The sequence below is a fragment of the Sciurus carolinensis genome, chromosome 5 (assembly GCF_902686445.1).
Source record: "Sciurus carolinensis chromosome 5, mSciCar1.2, whole genome shotgun sequence".
NCBI lineage: Eukaryota > Metazoa > Chordata > Mammalia > Rodentia > Sciuridae > Sciurus > Sciurus carolinensis.
This window is the reverse complement of record NC_062217.1, coordinates 104,070,094-104,080,010: the sequence shown is the minus strand read 5'-3', so window position 1 is coordinate 104,080,010 and position 9,917 is coordinate 104,070,094.

Sequence of the window (9,917 nt, the reverse complement as noted above, 5' to 3'; positions counted from 1 at the left end):
CGGGAGGAACTAGCCTAAAGGAATAGCCAAATAAAGGAGAAACCAAATCATGTCAAAAAACAAAAATGAGTCAAATGACTGGGAATACAAATCATATCACAATAATAACCCTGAATGTTAATGGCCTGAACTCATCAATCAAAAGAAATAGGCTGGCAGATTGGATTAAAAAGAAAAATCCAACAATATGCTGCCTGCAAGAGACTCATCTCATAGAAAGAGATACCCATAGACTAAAGGTGAAAGAATGGGAAAAAACATACCATGCACATGGACACAGCAAAAAAGTTGGAGTATCCATCCTCATTTCAGATAATGTGAACTTCAAGCCAAAACTAGTCAGAAGGGATAAAGAAGGACATTTCATACTGCTTAAGGGAAGCATAAATCAGCAAGACATAACAGTCATAAATATCTATGCCCCGAACATTAGCTCATCCACGTACGTCAAACAAATCCTTCTCATTTCCAGAAATCAAATAGACCACAACACAATAATACTAGGCGATTTTAACACACCTCTCTCACCACTGGATAGATCTTCCAAACAAAAATTGAATAAAGAACCATAGATCTCAATAACACAATCAACAATTTAGACTTAACCGACATATATAGAATATTCCATCCAACAAAGATCGAATACACTTTCTTCTCAGCAGCACATGGATCCTTCTCTAAAGTAGACCAACTTATACACAACTTAAATAAATCAAATTCAAGCAATGAAATAGAAGAGGTCATCAAAAGCCTACCAACAAAGAAAAGTACGGGACCAGATGGGTTCTCAGCTGAGTTCTACAAAAGCTTTAAAGAATAGCTCATTCCAATACTCCTCAAAGTATTCCATGAAATAGAAGAGGAGAGAACCCTCCCAAACTCATTCCATGAAGCCAATACCACCCTGATACCTAAACCAGACAGAGACACATCGAGGAAAGAAAATTTCAGACCAATATCCTTAATGAACATCGATGCAAAATTTCTCAACAAAATATTATCAAAATGCATCCAAAAATAAATTAAAAAGATAGTGCACCATGATCAAGTGGGTTTTATCCCAGGGATGCAAGGTTGGTTCGACATCCAGAAATCAATAAATGTCATTAACAATATCAACAGTCTTAAAGTTAAGATCACATGATTATTTTGATAGATGCAGAAAAAGCACTCGATAAAATACAGCATCCCTTCATGCTCAAAACACTAGAAAAAATAGGAATAGTGGGAACATTCCTTATCATTGTAAAGGACATTTACACTAAACCCATGGCCAATATCATTGTAAATGGTGAAAAACTGAAAGCATTCCCCGCAAAAACTGGATCAAGGCAGGGATGCCCTCTTTCACCACTTCTATTCAACATTGTCCTTGAAACTCTAGCTAGAGCAATTAGAGAAACCAAAGAAATTAAAGGGATACAAATAGGAAAAGAAGAACTCAAACTATCCCTGTTCGCTGATGACATGATTATATATTTAGAGGTACCTGGAAATTCCACCAGAAAACTTTTAGAACTCATAAGTGAATTCAATAAAGTAGCAGGCTACAAGATCAATACTCATAAATACAATGCATTTTTATACACAAGTGATGAATCTTCAGAAAGAGAAGTTAGGAATACTACCCCATTCACAATAGCATCGAAAAATATAAAATACTTGGGAATCAATCTCACAAAAGAGGTGAAAGACCTCTACAATGAGAACTACAGAACACTAAAGAAAGAAATTAAAGAACACCTTAGAAGATGGAAAGATCTCTCATGTTCTTGGATAGGGAGAATTAATATTGTCAAAATGGTCATACTACAAAAAGTGCTATACAGATTCAATGCAATTCCAATTAAAATCTCAAAGACGTACCTTACAGAAATAGAGCAAGCAATTATGAAATTCATCTGGAAGAATAAGAAACCCATAATAGCTAAAGCAATCCTCAGTAGAAAGAGTGAAGCAGGGGGTATCGCAATACCAGAACTTCAACTCTACTACAAAGCAATAGTATCAAAAATGGCATGGTATTGGTATCAAAATAAACAGGTAGATCAATGGTACAGAATAAATGACATGGACACAAACCCAAATAAATCAATTTTCTAATACTAGACAAAAGGGACCAAAAATATGCAATGGAGAAAAGATAGCCTCTTCAACAAATGGTGCTAGGAAAACTAGAAAACCATATGCAACAGAATGAAATTAAGCCCCTATCTCACACGCTGCACAAACGTCAATTCAAAATGGATCAAGGACCTCGGAATCAGACCAGAAACCCTGCATCTTATAGAAGAAAAGTAGGTCCAAATCTTCAACTTGTTGGTTTAGGATCAGACTTCCTTAACAGGACTCCCATAGCACAAGAAATAAAAGCAAGAATCAACAACTGGGATAGATTCAAACTAAAAAGCTTTCTCTCAGCAAAGGAAACTATCAGTAATGTGAAGAGAGAGCCTACGGAGTTGGAGAATATCTTTGCTACTCATACTTCAGATAGAGCGCTAATTTCCAGAATCTATAAAGAACTCAAAAAACTCTACACCAAGAAGACAAATAATCCAATCAACAAATGGGCTAAGGAAATGAACAGACACTTCTCAGAAGATGTACAAGCAATCAACAGACATATGAAAATATGTTCAACATCTCTAGTAATAAGAGAATTGCAAATCAAAACTACCCTAAGTTTCCATCTCACCCCAATTAGAATGGTGATTATCAAGAACACAAGCAACAATAGGTGTTGGAGAGGATATGGGGAAAAAGGTACACTCATACTTTGTTGGTGGGGTTGCAAATTAGTGCAGTCACTCTGGAAAGCAGTATGGAGATTCCTCAGAAAGCTTGGAATGGTATCAGCATTTGACCCAGCTATCCCGCTCCTTGGCCTATACCCAAAGGACTTAAAATCAGCATACTACAGAGATACAGCCACATCAATGTTCTTAGAGGCTCAGTTCACAATAGCCAGATTGTGGAACCAACCTAGATGCCCTTCAGTTGCTGAATGGATAAAGAAACTGTGGCATATATATATACAATGGAATATTACTCAGCCATAAAGAATGATAAAATTATGGCATTTGCAGGCAAATGGATGAAATTGGAGAATATCATGCTAAGTGAGATAAGCCAATCTCAAAAAACTAAAGGATGAATGATCTCACTGATAAGCGGATGATGACATATAATGGGGGGTGGGAGGGGTTTGCATTAGGGTTAGGGTTAGGTTTAGGGTTAGGGTTATGGAGGGTGGCAAGAGTGGAGGAAGGAAGGACTGTATAGAGGGAAAAGATGGGTGGGAGGGGTGGAAGAGGTTGGGGGGGAAGGAAAAAAATAACAGAATGAATCAAACAACATTACCCTATGTAAATTTATGATTACACAAATGGTATGCCTTGACTCCATGTACAAACAGAGAAACAACATGTATCCCATTTGTTTACAGTTACAAAAAAAAAAAAAAAAAAAAACCTTATAGCAGTACGTCTAATTCAACAAAGTATTGTACAAAGTTTTGGAAAGAAATAATGGAAATATAAATGGGAGTCTAATGGAGAAATTATCAATGAAGCAGGTGAATAACTTCAGTTTTGGAATCAGACTATGTGTTAGAATCTTTTCTCTGATTTTTGAAGTTGTGGTCTATTTTCAATATGTTTCAGATTAGCTTTGATTTTCTCATCCGAAAACGATGGTTAATAGCTAATGATTGGATTATTTAAAGACAGTATATTGAGTCCCTGGTTCCCAGTACTCCATGAATAACAACTTCTATTATCAATACATTAATTTCATTTTATTCATACTGCAGCATGGCAGATAAGTAGAGAACCTTTCACAGTTGCTATAAGTGGGACTTAAACTGGATATTCTAAGTTCCCTTCTATATCTATAACTCCTTTATTATCATTCCAGATTTTTCTGTGTGTTAAATAATTTTTCTAAATTGAGATTTTAAGCCTAATATTCTACTGTTTAAAATAATAATTTTGGCAGTCTTCTAGGCCGCCCCAGCAAAGTGCGACCCGGAGGGGGGTCAAGTCCAGGAGGTGACAAGGGAGTGGAAAAGAGAAACTCCACTCCGCAGAAGGGCGAGGACTGGTACTATTCACTGGACCAGGGTGTCCAGCTGGCGCTGGTGAGGGCATGTTCAGGCAGCCAAAACTCGGTTGGCGGTAACAGGGAACTTCTCCCATTCCTCCCCCCTCCCCCCGCTCCGTTCCCGCGTAGGTCCCCGAGGTGTGAGGTCACTGGAGGGCGGAGTCTCAGGCGTCCCCAAGGCAGCGGTCCACACCAGGGAGCTCTGAGCAGTTCTCTCTTGAAGCCTGCACAGTAACGCGGAGTCTCTTTAAAGCGGTAAGGGGACTGGGGGACTGGAGGCTGGGGGACTTGGGACTGGGGAACTGGGAGCTGTGGTCAAGTGAGGCGGATTCCTGGAAAGTTTCCGGAAAGCAGCTTTGCAGGCGCCTGGCAGGGTTCCTGCTGAGCGCAGAAGCGGAGGGAGGCAGGGAGCTAGGGAGGCGACTCCGGGTTGAAAGTCGCACACACACACTGCCCAGGGGACCAACTTTGAACTCTTGCCAAGTCACCTCGCTACCGCGGCTCGTGGGCCTTGGGTTTCCCTCGAAGTATGAGCCTTCTCGCCCGCAGCCACCAGCGTGCGCGGGCCGTGGAGTGTATGCGCCAGAACCCGGACGCACCGACTCAGGATCCTTGGAGCAAGGAGCCAGGGTGCTCGCGACCGAGAAGTCCAGCCATCTCCGCAGAGCACAGGGTCAGTCGTATCCCCAGGCATTTGAGTCCCAAATTAAACGTCAACAGGGGAAACTCAGGCGGACACCACCCCGCCTCCCGCCGGTCCCCCTCCCTGTCCCATGTCCTCTGTGGAGGCTGCCTGGTGTGGAGGCAGAGGCGACAGCATTGGCCAAGGCGACCTGTGAGTGACCGCCTCTGCAGGAGATTTTACCAGACCACCGCTGGGACTTGGGAAGAAAGAACCAGCAACTCCCCAACCCTTCCCCTCCGCAACCAGTTTGGACACTCTGCAGGGATGCGTCTTGGAGTTCCCTCTGAGTTCCAGGAAGGACTGGAGCCCCTCTGTGACCTCAGCTCAGGTGGCCACCTGTCTGCCGCGGTGACCCTTCTTCCATGACCTTCAGTGCCTGGTGGCCTCTGGGAATGGCGCAAATTGTATGGAGCCAGTGGGGGACCACTGGGTCAGCCCAGGAACCATCCCCAGGTGGGTCCCTGGAGAAGGTCCTGCCCAGCTGGGTCAAACGCATAGACCTGGGGCAGTATGACTGTTAGTGAAGCCAAAGAGAAATTAAAAGAGGTCCCAAAAGGAACTTTCTTGATTAGAGATAGTTAGAATTCAAACTACCTACTAACAATATCTGCTAAAACATCAACTGGACTAACTATATGCAAAATGAGTGCCAAGATGAGAAATTTTGATTGGATTTATACTAATGTGCCTTGTATATTGATTGAAATATTTTTCAATGCATTTTTAAAAATTAATTTTTCCAAGAGTGCAAGTCCAGATTAGTAGGGCAATTAGCTGTGATGGTATGTTGACTTTTGTCCTTGAATCCTTATTTATATAGAATTGGTTAACTAGAAAGTTAAAAGGTGTGACTTTGTCAAAGCAATCTTAAAAACTTTAACAATGTATGTGAGTCATTTGTTTTACTTTAAACAATTATGTTTAGGAATTTCCTCAGGCTTAGAAAGAGCACTTTGTGAAAAGTCAAGAAAGCATTATGAGTACTCCAGCAACTAAGAGGGCTAAGGACGGGACTGAGATTTTAAACTTGATATTTGTTTTGAGCTTGAGTTTTATATAGTTCAATGGAAATGCATTGTTATATCCCCCTTTTGGGATTTTCATGTACAGTTTGGGAAGAAATGGTTTTCCTCTGCAGGACATCCCACCATCTTATTCCTTGAAATTTGAAATATAACATAATTTTTGCCTATAATATAGTACAATCTCTCTCTTTCTCTCTCTCCCCTTGTAGAGTTGCACACAAATTTATATCTAATGTGAATTTCTCAGTCACTTGAAAAATGTGTGATGTAGCACAGATTCCTGAAAATATGTCTACTGACTAAACACTTGCATGTCACCCCTTTACTGCTTCCAAATCCAGACACTTTCCCAGAAGTGCTTCATGTCTAAAAGTGCCAGGCACCACTCTTACTCTCCAGAAGTTGCTCGTATTGTTAATAAGACATGCAATAAACTTTTCATTGAGGTCCAAACAGGAAATTGGGTACAAAATACTATACTCTGGGCTTCCCAGTTTCACTTTTCCTTCTTTTGCTCCACAGATTCCTCTTCCCCAGCTCATTTCTATCTGGAGAGGAGGAAAGGAGCACACCCTATAGAGTGGCATTTAAATCCTGATTCTGTCTCTGTGGTTCCTTGTAAGTTCTCCCTTGACCCAGGAAGGACTTTTGTGTCTTGCCTATCTCTTTTTTCCTTATATTCTGCATCCTTCCTAGTCTGCTAGGAAAAAACTTGTGAGAGCATTGATATTCTCCCTCTGTTAAGTACTCAGCTCTCACAGTAAACCACATACCTTTTGATACTATCATCTCACTAGAGATATTAAGAGAAATCCAATTTTCTACTGGAAACTCAGGAATGATCTCTTTTTCTCAGGTACATCTTTCTTCCCAGAAGGAATGAATACCCTTGGTCCTGAAATGGCTGGGGTAGAGGAAGAAGTTCCAGAGAAAAAGATGTAGCAACCTTCTTTCCAGTGATCTTCCCCAATTATTCTGTGGCTCCACTTTTTCTGAGAGTAGAATGACTCTTAATTCCATTCAGATCTAGTGTCATCACATCTATAGTGTCTGCTCCTGGGCTGGCTCTGAATGGTCAGGATGGAGGAGGCACATGAGTGGTAGTGGAGAATCTCATGTCCATTTGCCAGACTCTTAGGTCCTCTATACTTATTTTTCTTAGGGTAGAATCAAATATTTTATTAGATAAATTTCTACTATTCAATCTAATTGAGAAGAAATCATTTGAAGCTTTCAGAAATTCAAGTGATCATATGAATATAGATTTTTAATCTCCAGCATGAAGTAAAATATTCCTAAGAACTTGAATATGATATACTAAAACTTTTTAAAGTTCAAAAAATTTGGCATGTGTCAGAGGGTTGCAATTAGGTGTTCCTAGATGCCAAAGGCATTGCTCTAGGATTTCATTTGCTGTTCTGCATTGTCTTGCTTTGCGTCATTTGAACAGTAACTTTTAGTACCTGACATTTTCACAAAACATTTGAATTTAATTAGGTTGGAAATTTTACAGTTGTGGGTATTTTAGTTCTTGTCAAGATCCTTCTCCACTAATATTGTGTATTATTTATATATACATCTCTGTGACTAAAGGAACTGTCAAGAACAGAGGGAAAAAATGTATTTTGGGCTCAGCATTTCAGAGGTCTCAGTTCATGGTCAATGACTCTGTTGCTCTGCATCCCAGATAAGGCCAGAGCATCATGGTAAAACAGCATGGTAGAGGAAAGCTGCTTACCTCATGGTGGCCAGGAAGCAGAGCATGAGGTGCCAGGGACAAAATGCAAACCCTAAAGGCACAACCTCGATGACCTACTTCCTCCAATTCCCAGCCTGTGGTTTTTACCCAGTACAGTAGCCCTTTTGGATTATTCATCCATAAAAGGTATTAACCCTCTAATTAGGTTACATCTGGTGTAAGCTAATCATGAGTATTTGGCAGTACTACTTACTCTGCCCTAGTGTCAGGTGGCCCAAGTAATTGTGAAGTAATTGAGTTTTAAGTGAGGTTTCTTTTGAAAACTTTTAGATGTTGACAGACTTTTATTTATTCATTTATTTACATGTGGTGCTGAGAATCAAACCCTTGATTATACATATTGCAAGGTCACATCGGTCATGCAGTCATACATGTACATGAGGTAATAAAGTCTGTTTCACTCTACTATCATTCCTTCCCGCATTCCCTTTCCCTTCCTTCAATCCCCTCTACCTAATATAAAGTAACTCTATTCTTCCCCATCCCCCACTCTTATTGTGGATCAGAGAAAAATTTAGACTTTGATTTTTTGGGTTTGGCTTATTTCATATGGCATGATATTCTCTAACTCCATCCATTTACCAGTAAATGCCACAATTTCATTGTTCTTTAAAACTGAGTAATATTCCTGTGTGTGTGTGTGTGTGTGTGTGTGTGTGTGTGTAGCACATTTTCTTTATCTATTCATCTGTTGAAAGGCATCTAGGTATCTAGGTTGGTTCCATAGTTAAGCTCTTGTGAATTGAGCTGCTATAAACATGGATGTGACTGTGCCACTGTAGTACGTTGATTTTAAGTCCTTTGGATATAAACCAAGGAGCGGGATAACTGGGTCAGAGGGTGGCTCCATTCCATCTTTTCTTAGGAATCTTCATACTGCTTTCCATAATGGTTGCACCAATTTGCATTTCCACCAGCAATGTATTAGTGTACCTTTTCACCCACATCCTCACCAACATTTATTGTTGCTTGTTGTCGGGATCTTAAGCCCCCTTGCTCTTCTCGACCAGCGACAAGAGAAGGGACACTCCCCAACAAGGTCAGACCCGGGATAGGTAGGGCCGACTGACCACCCGCTCCCAGTCCTCCCGACAGAGGACAATCAGACGCATCAGGGAGACCCGTCACAGCAGGAACTCGTTTATTAAGGAAATCACACAGCTGTTATGTACAGTGGGGGCTAGGCGGGAACCAATCAGCTTAAAGGTCAGCAAGGCATGGGGGGTTCACGCAGGCAAGAGTCCCATTGGACTATATGGCAAGCACGAGCTGATCACGTTCGCAGAACTGTTGTTAACCAATCCCTGACGGTGGTCCAGTTTATCATGATGAACCTTTGAAACCGCCTTTCAGCCTTGATTTTGCTCACTCGCCAGGGAGTAAGGAGTCAGCCTGAGTTAATGTGTCATTAGTCCCAACATATCCCCCTTTTTGTTTTATATTAAGGGTGTGTCTGTCTTAGGTTGCCCCTGAGAGGGTCTTACCCATCATTGACAATCACCCTAGCAGTTTGGGGGTCCGCCTTACTTGAAGGTGTGCCTGTCTTAGGTTGTACTCCTCTGAGGATCTTACCCACCATTGACTACCACCTTAGCACTTCAGGCCGGCCCCTCAGGAGGAGCAGGGCTTAAGGGAGAGACACTTAGACCCCAGTGTCCTGATACAAGTGATCCATGATCCTATAGGACTCCCAATCATCATTATGAAGGGCAGTATAATGCTGTCAGACCACCATAGGAGCTGCACAGACTTAGCCTGGCTTTTCAGTAAATGGATAAACTTATTGATTATGCAAGGCCCAAAGGTGAACACAAGGATAATGGTGATTAGCGGTCCTGTAAGGGGGAGGAGGTAGGGGAGCCACCCATGTAACCCAGTCCAGAGGAAATTAGAGTGGAGCTCACTCCTACGATGTTCCAGATCTTCTTGTAGGTTTTTGATTTTATCTTGTACAATGCCAGAGCATTGGCGTAGAAACAGCACTCTTCACCAAGGAACAGGAAAAGCCCTCCTTCCTTCACCATTGCAAGATGACAGCGGCCAAGGAATCAAGTTGAGCCTGTAGATCTAAGATGGTAGAGCTGCAAAGTGCAATGTTAGGAGCTCTGTGTAGCTCTCAAGGAAGTTCACTGTCCAGAGTCATGAGATCAGAGACTCCAATTTCAATCACTGTTGTCCCATTTTTGCTACTGTGCATTACGCTCTTTCTTAAATGTCATTTTAAGCAGTTTACATATATTGACTCCTGAGTCTATATGAACATTAGTTAACACAATTTAACATTGTATCTAAACATGAATTAAAGAAATGCTGAGAGAGCTTTTAACTTTCCTTTTGTGTGGCA